The sequence below is a fragment of the Bombina bombina genome, chromosome 11, assembly GCF_027579735.1.
Source record: "Bombina bombina isolate aBomBom1 chromosome 11, aBomBom1.pri, whole genome shotgun sequence".
Lineage (NCBI taxonomy): Eukaryota > Metazoa > Chordata > Amphibia > Anura > Bombinatoridae > Bombina > Bombina bombina.
In genome coordinates this window covers 20,426,505-20,444,087 of record NC_069509.1, presented here as the reverse complement: position 1 = coordinate 20,444,087, position 17,583 = coordinate 20,426,505, and the positions used below count along the sequence as shown (strand labels likewise).

Here is a 17,583-nt window from a genome sequence, read left to right as displayed (position 1 = left end):
TCCCTTCTCTCCTCTAAGCTATACATATTTAGGTCATTGAGCCTATCCTGGTAAGTTTTATTTTTTAGACCATGTACCATTTTGGTAGCCCTCCTTTGCACAGATTCAAGTTTGTTAATATCCTTCTGAAGATATGGCCTCCAGAACTGCACACAATACTCAAGATGAGGCCTAACTAATGATCTATAAAGTGGCATAAGAACCTTACTATTTCTGCTGCAAATACCTCTACCAATACATCCAAGCATTCTGCTAGCCTTACTCGCTGCATTACTACATTGTTTACTAAGTTTTAAATCATCTGAAATAATAATTCCCAAGTCCTGTTCCTCATCTGTAACAGTCAGTAAAGTGTCATTGAGTCTGTAATTAACATTTGGATTTTTCTTCCCTAAATGCATTATTTTACACTTTGCTGTGTTAAACTTTAGATCCCAGTCGTTTGTCCAATCCTCCAATTGTTGTATATCACTTCTCATTTTGTCTACCCCCCCTGGAACATCCACTCTGTTGCAAATTTTTGTATCATCTGCAAAGAGACATACTTTCCCCTGTAGCCCTTTGCTGATATCGCAGATAAATATGTTAAACAAAACAGGCCCCAGAACTGACCCCTGAGGAACACCACTAGTAACAGCCCCCTCTGCTGAATGAACTCCATTTACTAAGACACTTTGTTTTCTGTCCTTAAGCCAGCATTCCACCCAGTTCACAATTTTTGAATCTAGACCAAGGAGATATAGTTTGTGAATTAGTTTATTGTGTGGGACGGTGTCAAATGCTTTGCTGAAATCTAGATATGCTACATCAACTGCTCCACCCTTGTCTAATACTTTTGTTACATAATCAAAGAAGTCAATTAGATTAGTCTGACATGATCTCCCTGAAGTAAAACCATGCTGATTTTGGTCCTCTAAATTGTTTGTCTTTATGTAAGTCATAATTCTAGGATTTATTTTACAGGTAATTTGTAATTATTTTAACTAGGTAAATATTAAATAGTTATTAACTATTTAATAGCTATTGTACCTGGTTAAAATAAATACAAAGTTGCCTGTAAAATAAATATTAATCCTAAAATAGCTACAATATAATTATAATTTATATTGTAGCTATATTAGGGTTTATTTTACAGGTAAGTATTTAGCTTTAAATAGGAATTATTTATTTAATAAGAGTTAATTTATTTTGTTAGATTTAAATTATATTTAATTTAGGGGGGTGTTAGGGTTAAGGTTAGACTTAGCTTTAGGGGTTAATAAATGTATTATAGTAGCGGTGAGCTCCGGTCGGCAGATTAGGGGTTAATACTTGAAGTTAGGTGTTGGCGATGTTAGGGAGGGCAGATTAGGGGTTAATACTATTTATTATAGGGTTATTGAGGCGGGAGTGAGGCGGATTAGGGGTTAATAACTTTATTATAGTAGCGGTGCTGTCCGCTCGGCAGATTAGGGGTTAATAAGTGTAGGTAGGTGGCGGCGACGTTGGGGGGGGCAGATTAGGGGTTAATAAATATAATATAGGTGTCGGCGGTATTAGGGGCAGCAGATTAGAGGTACATAGGGATAATTTAGCTGGCGGCGGTGTACGGAGCGGCAGATTAGGGGTTAAAAAATTTAATAGAGTGGCGGTGATGTGGGGGGACCTCGGTTTAGGGGTACATAGGTAGTTTATGGGTGTTAGTGTACTTTAGAGCACAGTAGTTAAGAGCTTTATAAACCGGCGTTAGCCCAGAAAGCTCTTAACTCCTGTTTTTTTTCTGCGGCTGGAGTTTTGTCGTTAGATTTCTTTTCTTTTTTTTAAAATAATTTTTCTTTTTATTTAATTCCAAAAAACTATAACAAAAACCAAATCAACAGATGAAAACAAGAACATAAATTAAGACTTTCTCATGTTATCTTTTGCACCACGCAGGGTCAAAACACATTTTTTCTTTCCTTTTTCTTTCTTTTTTTCGCCCTTTTTTTTTTTCTTTTTGAGTCATACAAACAAAAAATGACAAAATTCCAGACTAAATAATTTCCTCAAAAATCAATTTTGAAGCTGCATTTAGATTCTCCCTTCCCCCAGAAAGGGGAAGACGACACAGGTACAAAAGAGTAAAGAAACAGATACCACAGTAAGAGCTAGAGAAAGAAGAAGAAAAAAGTAGTACAAAACAAGGGGAGAGAAAAAAAAAAAAAAAAAAAAGGGAAACCCCGACCCCCCCATCCCCACCCCCCGATACCCAACCAGCACACTTTTCTCAAAGATCCTCAATCCATGAGTGAGGAAACACATTTAATATTGTCAATTCAGCAAAACTAATTGACTGCAAGTAAGGATAAAGAATCCGCTTTTGGAGTGGTCTTGAATAAGTCAAAATAACTGGGGCCCACTTCCATAAGAAATTCTTAATCCTAATTTCTGACGCGTTCTTAAGATGATATGATTCATAACCTATTTGTTCCTGGATAGCTTTGAATATCACAGTTAGCCCTGGTATATGATTAGCCTTCCAGTTTTTAAGCAGGCAACCTCTAACCAGGAGTATAATAGTGTTAAGACTATTTCTAGAACTATTGCTAAGAGCATCTTGTGAGGAGACTAAGAGCAAGATTTCCTCTAGAGAAAGTCCTATCGATACTTTATATAGTTTATTAAACCAAAAAATTATCTTTAGCCAGAGCTGTCTCACTCTAGGACAGCTCCAGAACATGTGAGCTATATCCGCTGAATTAAAATAACAACGTGGACATCTACTAGTCCTTGTTATATAAAACTTGGATAACCTAAGTGGAGATAAATAGAAATTATTAATCAGCTTCATGTGGGATTCCTTTATAGCCATTGATACTTTACACTTATGGAGAGAATCAAAACTCTGTTTTATTTTTTTGTGATCCAATGTGGGCATTAATGAGGACCAGACATTACAGATATTATCCAGATATAGCAAGCTTTGTTTATTCAACATAATGTCGTACAACAGTGAGATCGATGAATCCCCTGCCAACAATTTTTTAATGGAGAGTCTAATATCTGACCATGCCGTTGATAGAGGAAACAGCCAATTTTGTGAGAATACATAATGGCGTAATTGAAAACATGCAAACAGGTTCGTCTTGGGCAGCTCATATTTATTAAACAATAATCGATACGTATGTATTAGCCCGTTTCCGTCTAATAATTGATTCACGAAAATTAGCCCTTTTTGGGCCCATTCTCTAAATACTTCCTGATACATCCCTGGTAAAAAATTAGGATTCCCAATAATCGGTAAAAATTCAGAGATTGTATAATCTATATCCAGGGATTTACAGAACTTTTGCCAGGCAATAATTATATTTTTAACAGTAGAAAGTACACAGATGTTCTGAGGTAACTTGCGTACCGGAAGATGCAAAATAGCCTTTAAAGAAAATGGCGTAATTAAAAAAGTTTCCAAATCTCCTGAAGAGATAATATCAGTTCCTGCTAGCCAATCTACTGCTGTTTTAACCATAGCCACTATATTATATAGTTTGAGGTTAGGGAGGGCCAGACCAGCAGATTCAACTTTTTGCATTAATCTATAGAGTGAAATACGGGGTTTTTTATTATTCCAGATAAATCTTGAAAACTGTGTATAGATCTTCTTTAGGTCTTTATTAAGGATAAATAACAGAAGATTCTGAAGAGGATAAAGAAGACGAGGAAATATGATAGATTTTATTAAGTTAATCTTAGCTGTAATTGAGAGTGGAAATACCGCCCATATCTGAAGATCTCTTTCAATTTTTTGGAATAAGATTTCGAAATTAGCTTTATACCACTGAGTCGGATTTTTGTGTAAAACTAAACCCAGGTACTTAATAGTATCGGCCACTTTAAATGGTATACTAGATATAGGAGGGACATTACCTACGCACATTAACTCGCTTTTTTCTAAGTTAATCTTATACCCTGAAAAGGAACTAAAGTCATTGAGAGCTTGTAAAAGGGTCGGTATAGATTGCTGGTAATCGGCTAAGAAAATCAGCACGTCATCGGCATAAAGTAACGTTTTAAGTTTCTGCGGGCCCATCTGGACTCCAGTCAAGATATCCCTACAGAGAATTGCCAGGGGCTCAAGCGCAATATTAATTAATAGTGGCGATAGAGGACAGCCCTGTCTGGTACCTCTCTGCAGAACTATCCCAGGAGACAAATGACCATTAATAAGAAGAAAAGATATTGGGTTTGAATAAAGTTTAGATATAAATTGTACAAAGTTACCTTTAAATCCGAAATTATCTAATGCCCTGAATAGGTACTGCCATACAATTGAGTCAAATGCTTTGACTGCGTCCAAAGATAGAATAGCAACATCTCGAAACAGGGGTTTCTTCCTGTTTTGATCTATATTCCAAGCATAATCTAGGAAATTTATAAGCTTGCGAATATTTTTTGTGGAATTTCTGGCTACCATAAATCCTGTCTGATCAAGATGAATAATTTTATGAAGACTCTTTGAGAGTCTAGCAGAGATAAAAGTCATCAAAATCTTGTAATCTGAATTGAGCACAGAGATTGGCCTGTACGATGCTGGGTCTTCCGCATTCTTACCTTTCTTTAATATCAAAGAAATATTAGCTGCAGAAAAAAGACTTGAAATAGTGCCCTTAGCCGAGAAATATTGATTAAACAACTTTTCCAAGAGTAGCAAGAGGTCTTCACCAAGACATTTATAGAACTCCGCTGGGAGCCCATCTGGCCCTGCCGCTTTATTTGATTTAAGATTATTTATAGCATCTCTTATTTCCTCTATAGAAATGGGAGCATTAATTGACGTTAAATCATCAATATGCATTTGGGGCATCTTAATCTTAGTCCAAAATACATCCTGATTCAACTCATTTGATTCTATTCTGGAATATAGTTGTTGATAGTAGGAGAAAAAAACCTCAGAGATTTCTCTAGATTCAATAAAGCGATCATTACCTGTCTGAATAGCAAGAATCAAAATTTTTTTCTTTCTGATTTTAGTTAACCTTGCAAGATGTTTAGCTGAACAGCCATGGAAGCCTTTAAATTGTAAGCTAATTTTAGCTTCCTCCTCTAATGTTCTTTTCTTTAAAAATAAGTCTCTTTCCTTCCTATTATCTAAATACCTCTTCCAATTAAGTTCTGTGCCATCGGAACAATATTTTCTAAAAGAATTCCTCACTTTATTGGTGATCTGTACTTCCCATGCTCTATTTTTTCTCTTAACCAGACTCATATAAGCCTGTATCTCTCCTCTAATCACCGTTTTAAACGCTTCCCAAAATATTTCAGGTTTTCCAAAATAATTCATATTATGTGAACAATATTCCTGCCAGACAGACTTCAATTTATTGATGAATCTGAGATTATCGCAAAGATACCTTGGAAAAAAGAATCCGGGCATACGAGCCCTACTTTCAATTATTGGAAGAGATAGTGCGATAATCGCATGGTCAGATATTATAATTTCTCCAATCTCTACCTCTAATTTATGTACTGCTAGAATTTCAGATATTAAAAAAAAATCTATTCGGGAAAATGTTCTGTGAACTTTTGACTCACATGAAAAAGCCTGTATATCTGGGTTCCTGATCCTCCAAATATCTACCAATTTTAACATTTGACAGAATTGTTTCAAGCATTTTGCATTTCTATTATATTGTGATCTATTTTTCTTAGTTAACCTATCAAGTATCGGACATAATGTTGCATTAAAGTCTCCTCCTAAAATAATAGCTTCTGATATAAAAGGAGTTAGCCGTGCTCCTAGCTCCTCCCAAAACACTCTAGAAAAGACGTTAGGTGCATAAATATTACATAGGATGAAATTAAGACTCCTTATTTGAATTTGCATCAAAATAAACCTAGCTGTTGGATCTATTTCTACATTAAGAACCTTATATTCTAAATCTCTATGTAGAAGAATCACTACCCCACACTTTCTAGTATTCCCGGTTGTAGAGATAACTTCCCCCACCCATTTAATTCTCAATTTAGCCGCTTCTTGTTCATTAATATGTGTCTCCTGAAGAAACACAATATCAGGTTTATTCCTGGCTAATGTTTTGATAATCAATTTACGCTTGCTAGGAGAGGAGATACCCCCTACATTCCATGACAAAAATCTAATACTTTCAGTCATTAGGCATCTTTACAGAAAAAACTGTAGCAAATATTATAGATACAATTGTGTACTGATACGTGCGCTCGGGGGGGGGGGGTACAGGCGAGGAAAAGAAAAAGGAGAAGAGAGGGAGAAAAAAAAAAAAAAAAAGGGGGGGGGGAACATAACAAATTCAACCTAACACCGGCATCCATGTAAAGGATGCTATTCTTTATATAGATCAGATATGTCTTCACTAGCAATTATTATCAGCAGTTATTCAGTACCGAGGTACTTCTTAATTTCAGTAACTTCATTAAACATTAGTTTGGTATCCCCTTCCTCGACTAATATACGCGCCGGGTATAAGAGATGGGCTTTGATACCTTTTTTTATTAATTGTGTACAGTATGGCGCCATTAATCTCCTTTTAGAGGACGTCTCAAATGAGAAATCTTGAAATAATAAAATTTTGTTGTTTCCAAGAACCGGGGGATCACTTTTTTTATAAAATTTTAGCAGTTCTATTTTGTCTTGGAATTTTAAAAATTTGACTATACACAATCTATTTTTTATAGTGCCATCTGGGCCTGGTCTCTTAGGGCCGAGCCTATGTGCTCTCTCAATTATAAGCGGTAGCATATGAGGGGGCATCCCTAGTGTTTGAGGTAGTGTATAAGAAAAGAATTTTATTAAATCCTCATATTCAGCATTTTCAGGGAGGCCTACTAACCTAACATTATTACGCCTGGAGCGGTCTTCAAGATCCTCCAGGCGCAACTGCATATTTTTAATTTTGAAATCTTGTTTATGTATTATAGATTCTTGTAGATTCATTTGATCCTCTAAGTCAGAGATTCTGGTTTCAGCCTCATGCAACCTAGTTGCAAACTGTCTGACTTCAGTGGATAATGTAGTTATTTCCATTGATATAATACCTAGCTCCTTTTTAATGGATTCAAATTGTGGCGAGAATAAGTCAGTTAACTTAGAGAGCAACACTTGATGATCCATTGAGACCCCAGTGGAGTCATTTAGACTGTCAGTACTGGAATCAGTTATTCTATTTTTTTTATCTTTAGCTTTCACTGGCATTTTAGGTGATTTACTTTTCGCCTGAGTGCAAAATTTTTCCATTAACAAAAGAAAGAGAGAAGAGTGATACGTGAAAAAAGAAAGCAACAAAAAAAGAAAAAAGAAAACATAGGACAATAGGAGACACAGTTGTGAATAGTGTAAGAAAATAATTTACATATATTCAAACATAGGGAAGCCTGGACTGCTTCAATATTACTCAAGAAACCTCAGTTTATGCCCATCCAGGGCGTGAATATGTGTTTTTTTTTTTTTGTTTTTTTTTTTTGTTTTAAAGTGTGGTGAACCAAACAAAAGGAAGAGCCAGTGATCTCTAAATAAATAAATCTGACCAGTTAATTAATATGATACTACAGTATACTGAAATATATTCCTCTCTAGGTAGAATACCACAAATTCAATTAAGCTATAGGTAGAATCATAGTCTATGGGTCAATAGAAAATTCCTATATATATATTATACCATTTAAATGTGTGGTTAGCATATAAGGATCTAGCAGAATAATTTTCAGGATTGATACAGCCTTAAGTATACCTACACGGTTTTCACCCAAAAAGGGTAAGACATATCCAGCAATATTTTCCTCTTTAAGCAACCTAGAGAATACACCCTTCTAAAACAAAAAAAATAAAGCAAGATTTAAACAAAATAACTTAACAGTGCCTATAAATGTCCCATTGACGCTTTAACAGGGAAAACAGCACCAAGGAATAATTTACATGATGAGACAATGTCTACATTCTCTTCTTTCCCTTTTCCAAATGAATAAGTCTCAATGTTGACACACAAATTATATGTAGCAAGCAACTGCAAAAGAAAAGTATCACACTGAGCAGCTGGGAGAAACAACAGCTACCATTTTTAAATGCTTCTTCAAACTTGGAGCAGAATACAGTTATACCCTAGGGGGCATTATTATCCCACAGCTGCTAGAAGAAACAACAGCTACCATTTTTAAATGCTTCTTCAAACTTGGAACAGAATACAGTTATACCCTAGGAGGCATTATTACCCCACAACGGGCATTGTGAGGGGCCCTGTGTTACTCAGGGAATAAACAGGTACCTCACCGACGGACATCAGACTCAGCCACAGTACTACACCTGCTCCGCACTTCTCTTTCTAGTCAGCACTCCACGCTGTAAAGTGTTGTGGCGGCCGGTGATTCAAACAGGCAAGGCGCTCTTTCTGTTCTGGCGGAATGCCATTTATTCGTTCCTGACCACAGAATTTTTAAACAGATCTTGCTTTCGAGACGGCACCATAGCCCTTCAGCTTTAGCAGATACAGTGGATTACAGCTCCCAACACGGCACTGCTCCCAGCACGGCACTCACATATCTCCACTCTAGAGAACAGCCTCAGTATGTTGCACTCTCCCGACTGCTGCTGGAAGGTATCCCAGCCGGGGCAATATCTTGAGGTGCTAATTTAACAGCTTTAGTAGGTTGCGGCTCTGGCGAACAAGCCGAGAATTCAGCCTCTGTAGACTTCCACCTGCGCAGGCGATAGATTTAGCCCAGCTCCCTAGGGTGCAACGGCACCAACAGCGGTAGCGACGGCAGGGGGTTTGATGAGGAAACAGGTTGCTGCTACTCCATCAAGCACGCCGTTCTCAGCGTGCTCTGGTCTCCACAGCTCCTCCCATCCGGAAGTCCAGAATATTTTCACATGGTGACTGATGTCGTTAGATTTCTAACGCTCACTTCAGCCACGAATCTAAATACCGGCGTTAGAAAGATCCCATTGAAAAGATAGGATACGCAAATGGCATAGGGGGATCTGCGGTATGGAAAAGTCGCGGCTGTAAAGTGAGCGTTAGACCCTTTCCTGACTGACTCCAAATACCAGAGGGCGGTAAAAACCAGCGTTAGGACCCTCTAACGCTGGTTTTGACGGCTACCGCCCAACTCTAAATCTAGCCGAAAGGTTGTTGAAGAACTCAGAGAAGGAGCTCGCTAGAAATGCGACCAACTTCTCCCGGTGTTGGCTCCACCCCAAGCTATTTATTTAACTCTTGTACCTGTGCTAGTAAGTCTATATTATGCTTATCTAAGGTGGTTAGGTTTTGGGCAAACTCATCCATTTTATTTTTGGCTGTTTTTAAATTCTCTTTGCATCTGCGTGAGGAGTGAATACTACTTTCTAGCTCCTGTATTTGCAAATCTTTGTCTATGAGACAAAACGAAATTTCGTCAATAACGCATATCACTAGGGGCCAAGATTTTAGTATTAGTTTGTCTCGCTTTTTGAGAGCCTTGCATTGATTAATCATTAATAATTCTTGGAATAATTCATTGTTTTCATTCCACATATCATTATCAACGGTAATATTTTTAGCCCTAATTTCAAGCATATCCATAAAATCATTTAATTCACCCACAATATTAAGCCTCTCTTTAATGTGGCCTATAATGTCCTTCTTAAGGACCTGACCTCGAGTAAGGGGTATTGAAATATAAAATTATATTTTTGATTAATTTTGAAATATGAAAAATTAATATTTTTATTAATCTTCCAAAAATTAATCTTTAATTATATTTAAACATATCAATATCAATCTCGAAATATGAACATCAATATTTCAATCTTCAAAAAAAATTATATTTTCAAAATATTAATTTCGAAATATGATTTTTTTTCTCTCTTTTATAATAATTTCTATTTATTACAAATATATTATATCAATATGATAAATATTAATAATATCTCATGCAAGTGCCTCCATATATTATGTCAGTATATTTATAAGAATCTTAGCAGTACTCTCCAAATAATATGTGAGTATATGGCAGGGTTACAACTTAATATATTTAAAAATCTTTCTTTAAAGTGAAGGTCAAGTCCGGGTGACTTGCTCACACTGTCATGCTGTTTATTAGAAATCATGTTGATGTTCATTCATCATTTTGCGTACATTTCACTCATACTGTCTTTTTTTTACCATTTATTTACCCTCCGTAACACTATTTTCGTCTGCCCGCCATCTAAGTTGCCTTGATTGACAGCAATCGAAGGTCCAATTCTCCAATGTCCGTTCCACCCCCGGGGCGTTCAGCCCCTTTCTGGCCACGTCACTACTAAGTGATGCGCATGCGCAACTTCCTCAACAGTGTCATATGTCATCATGCTAGTTCATAAGACGCGCAAAATGCATACAAAATTTCACGCATGCGCGATTCGGATGGACATACGCATGCGCATTTTCAATGTTAATCTTGTGCACGAGCTTAAGAACAGACGTAGAGAGCGTGTGGGGCCGCTCGCTACATCACTACTACTGAATAAGGAAGTGGTGGAGGGGAGGAGTCTGAATGCAAACGGCAAGTTTTCAAATATATAATTTTTTATAAAACCTAATATGTAAAGTGAAAAACAAAGTTAGCGACTAGAATGGTGATAAGTGATTGAACACATTTCAGTATTTCATTAGCCGCAAATTGACCTTCACTTTAAACAAAACCCACAATCAAATATGCATATGCTAAGACAATAAAATTAATATACATTTCTGAATTCTTTTTATTAGTTAATATCTATGAACACATTGGAATATATTTGTAGGGATCAGAATGTGTATCAATACTATACACGTTTAAAAACTATTAAAAAATGCTATACTCTTTATAAAGCTCATAAAAATTTACCTTTAAAACTAGCCTTATTCACAATAAAATTTCACTCAGTTCACACAATGAGATTTAAGATAGCAGCTACTTAACATTCAGCAATACAATTAACAGTGCTAATTTAAACAATAGTACAATATACACTTCAATTAAAACATCAGAAATTGTATATATTATTTGTGCCAATAGCCAAACTATGAATTATAACTATATATTTGCACAAATAAAACAATTTAGCATTAAGGATATATGTTTAACAATATATGAATATTTGCTAAATACAAACTGCTCTTTAAATTTATTTACTACAGCAATCTTTTAATACATTACCAAGATGAACACCAATCGATATCCAGTATTTCTTAATAGGAACAATCTCACCTCATATAAAAATAAGTGTAATGGCAATTGATAAGAAAAAGTATGGCCCACTTTGCTTATAGTTTGACTGTCTCCCACGCAACAGTTTTCAGTCAGTTTTTCAAAAATCCTTAGCAGCCAGTCTCTCTTCTATCCTGTCAACCACTTACAGAGCACTACTGTGTTACAGAACACTACTGTGTTACAGAGCACTACTGTGTTACAGATCACTACTTTGTTACAGAAGACTACTGTGTTACAGAGCACTACTGTGTTACAGAACACTACTGTGTTACAGAGCACTACTGTGTTACAGAGCACTACTGTGTTACAGATCACTACTGTGTTACAGAGCACTACTGTGTTAAAGAACACTACTGTGTACAGAACACTACTGTGTTATAGAAAACTACTGTGTTACAGAAAACTACTGTGTTACAGAGCACTACTGTGTTACAGAGCACTACAGTGTTACAAAGCACTACTGTGTTACAGAGCACTACTGTTTTACAGAGCACTACTGTGTTACAGAGCACTACTGTTACAGAGCACTACTGTTACAGAACACCACTGTGTTACAGAGAATTACTGTGTTACAGAGCACTACTGTTTTACAGAGCACTACTGTGTTACAGAGCACTACTGTGTTACAGAGCACTACTATGTTACAGAACACTACTGTGTTACAGAGCACTACTGTGTTACAGAGCACTACTGTGTTACAGAACACTACTGTGTTAAAGAACACTACTGTACTGTGTTACAGAACACTACTGTGCTACAGAACACTACTGTGTTACAAAGCACTACTGTGTTACAGAACACTACTGTGTTACAGAGCACTACTGTGTTACAGAGCACTACTGTATTACAGAACACTACTATGTTACAAAGCACTACTGTATTACAGAACACTATAAAGTACAGTTGTACTGTTTTGATAACACATGGTATAAATAAATGTATATAATCAGCTACAAAATGTAACATTCTAAAGAAAAATGTTACATAACTAAACTAGTAAACATGATAACACATTTTCTGCTGTAATTACACAGAGCTGTGTATATTTCTCCCTCTGGCCTCACAGCACAAACTGTACCGCTTTGTGAGGATGTAACTTTTTTCTTTCACTTTCACATTCTGTATTACACGTCTTATCCCTTGCAAGAGCAGAATCCGACTGTCGGACCCAGGTACAGGGGTGATGGGGGGATTATTTGGTTTGGGTGTAAATATGAGATAGAGGGGAGAAGGGGAAGCCTGGAAGGGTTAATGAGAGGAGAACAATATGGATCACACACATTGCTTTACAGGAACAAACTGTAAGGTAAAGTAACTTACAATGTATTACTGTTTCTCACATACATCTTTATATTTGTTTTACAATAAAACAACAGATACATTTAATCATTAGACAGAACAAACTGTAATGTAAAGTAACTTACACTGTATTACTGTTTATCACACACATCTTTATATTTGTTTTACAGTAAAACAACAGATACATTTAATCATTAGACAGAACAAACTGTAATGTAAAGTAACTTACACTGTATTACTGTTTATCACACACATCTTTATATTTGTTTTACAGTAAAACAACAGATACATTTAATCATTAGACAGAACAAACAACTAATTAGTAATGGGATGTATCTGTATAGGAGATGTTAGCTGCCATATTTGCCTCACCCTGATTTTAGCAGAGACCACCATGCTCAGTAGTTATGTGACCTGCAGACAACAGCTCCAGTACTGCACTAACATAAGACAGCAGGAGATAGTGACACAGCTATTTACTAAGTACTGTTTATTATCTATTTATTATTTGTGTGTTTATTAACAGAGTTTGGTTGTAATAAACAGTTACATGTATTCTGCAGCCTTATAGCTTTTCTATCACTTTATATAAAGGTTTTGTCCCAGACTGATATTATTGTGTGTTTAATAACAGAGTCTAGTTGTAATAAACAGTTACATGTATTCTGCAGCCTTATAGCTTTTCTATCACTTTATATAAATGTTTTGTCCCAGACTGATATTATTTGTGTGTTTATTAACAGAGTCTGGTTGTAATAAACAGTTACATGTATTCTGCAGCCTTATAGCTTTTCTATCACTTTATATAAAGGTTTTGTCCCAGACTGATATTATCTGTGTGTTTATTAACAGAGAGTCTGGTTGTAATAAACAGTTACATGTATTCTGCAGCCTTATAGCTTTTCTATCACTTTATATAAAGGTTTTGTCCCAGACTGATATTATTGTGTGTTTAATAACAGAGTCTAGTTGTAATAAACAGTTACATGTATTCTGCAGCCTTATAGCTTTTCTATCACTTTATATAAATGTTTTGTCCCAGACTGATATTATTTGTGTGTTTATTAACAGAGTCTGGTTGTAATAAACAGTTACATGTATTCTGCAGCCTTATAGCTTTTCTATCACTTTATATAAAGGTTTTGTCCCAGACTGATATTATCTGTGTGTTTATTAACAGAGAGTCTGGTTGTAATAAACAGTTACATGTATTCTGCAGCCTTATAGCTTTTCTATCACTTTATATAAAGGTTTTGTCCCAGACTGATATTATCTGTGTGTTTATTAACAGAGAGTCTGGTTGTAATAAACAGTTACATGTATTCTGCTGCAGCCTTATAGCTTTTCTATCACTTTATATAAAGGTTTTGTCCCAAACTGATATTATCTGTGTGTTTAATAACAGAGTCTGGTTGTAATAAACAGTTACATGTATTCTGCAGCCTAATAGCTTTTCTATCACTTTATAAAGGCTTTGTCCCAGACTGATATTATTTGTGTGTTTATTAACAGAGAGTCTGGTTGTAATAAACAGTTACATGTATTCTGCAGCCTTATAGCTTTTCTATCACTTTATATAAAGGTTTTGTCCCAGACTGATATTATTTGTGTGTTTAATAACAGAGAGTCTGGTTGTAATAAACAGTTACATGTATTCTGCAGCCTTATAGCTTTTCTATCACTTTATATAAAGGTTTTGTCCCAGACTGATATTATTGTGTGTTTAATAACAGAGTCTGGTTGTAATAAACAGTTACATGTATTCTGCAGCCTTATAGCGTTTCTATCACTTTATATAAATATTTTGTCACAGACTGATATTATTTGTATGTTTATTAACAGAGAGTCTGGTTGTAATAAACAGTTACATGTATTCTGCTGCAGCCTTATAGCTTTTCTATCACTTTATATAAAGGTTTTGTCTCAGACTGATATTATTTGTGTGTTTATTAACAGAGAGTCTGGTTGTAATAAACAGTTAAACGTATTCTGCAGCCTTATAGCTTTTCTATCACTTTATATAAATGTTTTGTCCCAGACTGATATTATCTGTGTGTTTAATAACAGAGTCTGGTTGTAATAAACAGTTACACGTATTCTGCAGCCTTATAGCTTTTCTATCACTTTACATAAAGGTTTTGTCCCAGACTGATATTATCTGTGTGTTTATTAACAGAGTCTAGATGTAATAAACAGTTACATGTATTCTGCAGCCTTATAGCTTTTCTATCACTTTATATAAATGTTTTGTCCCAGACTGATATTATTTGTATGTTTATTAACAGAGAGTCTGGTTGTAATAAACAGTTACATGTATTCTGCAGCCTTATAGCTTTTCTATCACTTTATATAAATATTTTGTCCCAGACTGATATTATTTGTGTGTTTATTAACAGAGAGTCTGGTTGTAATAAACAGTTACATGTATTCTGCTGCAGCCTTATAGCTTTTCTATCACTTTACATAAAGGTTTTGTCCCAGACTGATATTATTTGTGTGTTTATTAACAGAGAGTTTGGTTGTAATAAACAGTTACATGTATTCTGCAGCCTTATAGCTTTTCTATCACTTTATATAAATGTTTTGTCCCAGACTGATATTATTTGTATGTTTATTAACAGAGAGTCTAGTTGTAATAAACAGTTACATGTATTCTGCTGCAGCCGTATAGCTTTTCTATCACTTTATATAAATGTTTTGTCCCAGACTGATATTATTTGTGTGTTTATTAACAGAGAGTCTAGTTGTAATAAACAGTTACATGTATTCTGCTGCAGCTGTATAGCTTTTCTATCACTTTATATAAATGTTTTATCCCAGACTGATATTATTTGTGTGTTTATTAACAGAGAGTCTGGTTGTAATAAACAGTTACATGTATTCTGCAGCCTAATAGCTTTTCTATCACTTTATAAAGGCTTTGTCCCAGACTGATATTATTTGTGTGTTTATTAACAGAGAGTCTATTTGTAATAAACAGTTACATGTATTCTGCAGCCTTATAGCTTTTCTATCACTTTATATAAATGTTTTGTCCCAGACTGATATTATTTGTGTGTTTATTAACAGAGAGTCTAGTTGTAATAAACAGTTACATGTATTCTGCAGCCTTATATCTTTTCTATCACTTTATATAAATATTTTGTCCCAGACTGATATTATCTGTGTGTTTATTAACAGAGAGTCTAGTTGTAATAAACAGTTACATGTATTCTGCTGCAGCCTTATAGCTTTTCTATCACTTTATATAAAGGTTTTGTCTCAGACTGATATTATTTGTGTGTTTAATAACAGAGTCTGGTTGTAATAAACAGTTACATGTATTCTGCTGCAGCCTTATAGCTTTTCTATCACTTTATATAAAGGTTTTGTCTCAGACTGATATTATTTGTGTGTTTAATAACAGAGTCTAGTTGTAATAAACAGTTACATGTATTCTGCAGCCTTATAGCTTTTCTATCACTTTATATAAAGGTTTTGTCCCAGACTGATATTATTTGTGTGTTTATTAACAGAGAGTCTGGTTGTAATAAACAGTTACATGTATTCTGCTGCAGCCTTATAGCTTTTCTATCACTTTACATAAATAGTTTGTCCCAGACTGATATTATTTGTGTGTTTATTAACAGAGAGTCTGGTTGTAATAAACAGTTACATGTATTCTGCTGCAGCCTTATAGCTTTTCTATCACTTTATATAAAGGTTTTGTCCCAGACTGATATTATTTATGTGTTTATTAACAGAGTCTGGTTGTAATAAACAATTACATGTATTCTGCAGCCTTATAGCTTTTCTATCACTTTATATAAAGGTTTTGTCCCAGACTGATATTATTTGTGTGTTTAATAACAGAGAGTCTGGTTGTAATAAACAGTTACATGTATTCTGCGGCAGCCTTATATCTTTTGTATCACTTTCTGTAAATGTTTTCTCCCAGACTGATATTATTTTTGTGTTTATTAACAGAGAGTCTGGTTGTAATAAACAGTTACATGTATTCTGCAGCCTAATAGCTTTTCTATCACTTTATATAAAGGTTTTGTCCCAGACTGATATTATTTGTGTGTTTATTAACAGAGAGTCTGGTTGTAATAAACAGTTACATGTATTCTGCAGCCTAATAGCTTTTCTATCACTTTATATAAAGGTTTTGTCCCAGACTGATATTATTTGTGTGTTTATTAACAGAGAGTCTGGTTGTAATAAACAGTTACATGTATTCTGCAGTGTTATAGCTTTTCTATCACTTTATATAAAGGTTTTGTCCCAGACTGATATTATTTGTGTGTTTAATAGTGATGTCGCAAACCTAAAATTTTGTGTTCGCGAACTGCGGACGCAAACTTCCACAACTGTCCGCGAACGGGCGAACCGGGCGAACCACCATAGACTTCAATAGGCAGGTGAATTTTAAAACCCACAGGGACTCTTTCTGGCCACAATAGTGATGGAAAAGTTGTTTCAAGGGTACTAACACCTGGACTGTGGCATGCCGGAGGGGGATCCATGGCAAAACTCCCATGGAAAATTACATAGTTGATGCAGAGTCTGGTTTTAATCCATAAAGGGCATAAATCACCTAACATTCCTAAATTGTTTGGAATAACGTGCTTTAAAACATCAGGTATGATGTTGTATCGATCAGGTAGTGTAAGGGTTACGCCCGCTTCACAGTGACAGACCAAACTCCCCGTTTAAAGGGACAGTCTACACCAGAATTTTTATTGTTTTAAAAGCTAGATAATCCCTTTATTATTATTAGTGTGAAGGAAACTGACTGCTATTATTTAACATAGTCAAAAAAGTGTTGTTTTTTTTTAAATCTACACTACTGTTACACCAGATATGAGTTGCACTGGGGTGACACTGTGCCCTGGCAGTCAGGCACTTAAACACACACGCGTGAAGGAAACTGACTGCTATTATTTAACACAGTCAAAAAAGTGTTGTTTTTTTTAAATGTACACTACTGTTACACCAGATATGAGTGGTGGCACTGGGCAAGTGGGCACAGTATACGCTGTGAGGCTGACACACATGCTGGCAGGCAGGCAACTGCAATTAGATTACACAGGAAAAAAAAGCAGC

At 35.4% G+C, this 17,583-nt stretch overlaps 1 protein-coding gene across 3 annotated transcripts in view; it reads left to right on the top strand.

Annotated features, from left to right (window-relative positions):
* Positions 1–12,242: 12,242 nt before the first annotated feature.
* The window catches only part of LOC128642320 (uncharacterized), a 74,018-nt gene continuing 68,677 nt past the window's right edge, over positions 12,243–17,583 (top strand). For 2 of the 3 annotated variants that reach the window (XM_053695050.1, XM_053695048.1), the window contains exon 1: positions 12,308–12,368. The gene's annotated coding sequence lies outside the window, so the exon portion shown is untranslated. Of the gene's footprint in view, positions 12,369–17,583 lie in introns of all 3 variants that reach the window. The other variant, XM_053695049.1, reaches the window with a different exon arrangement.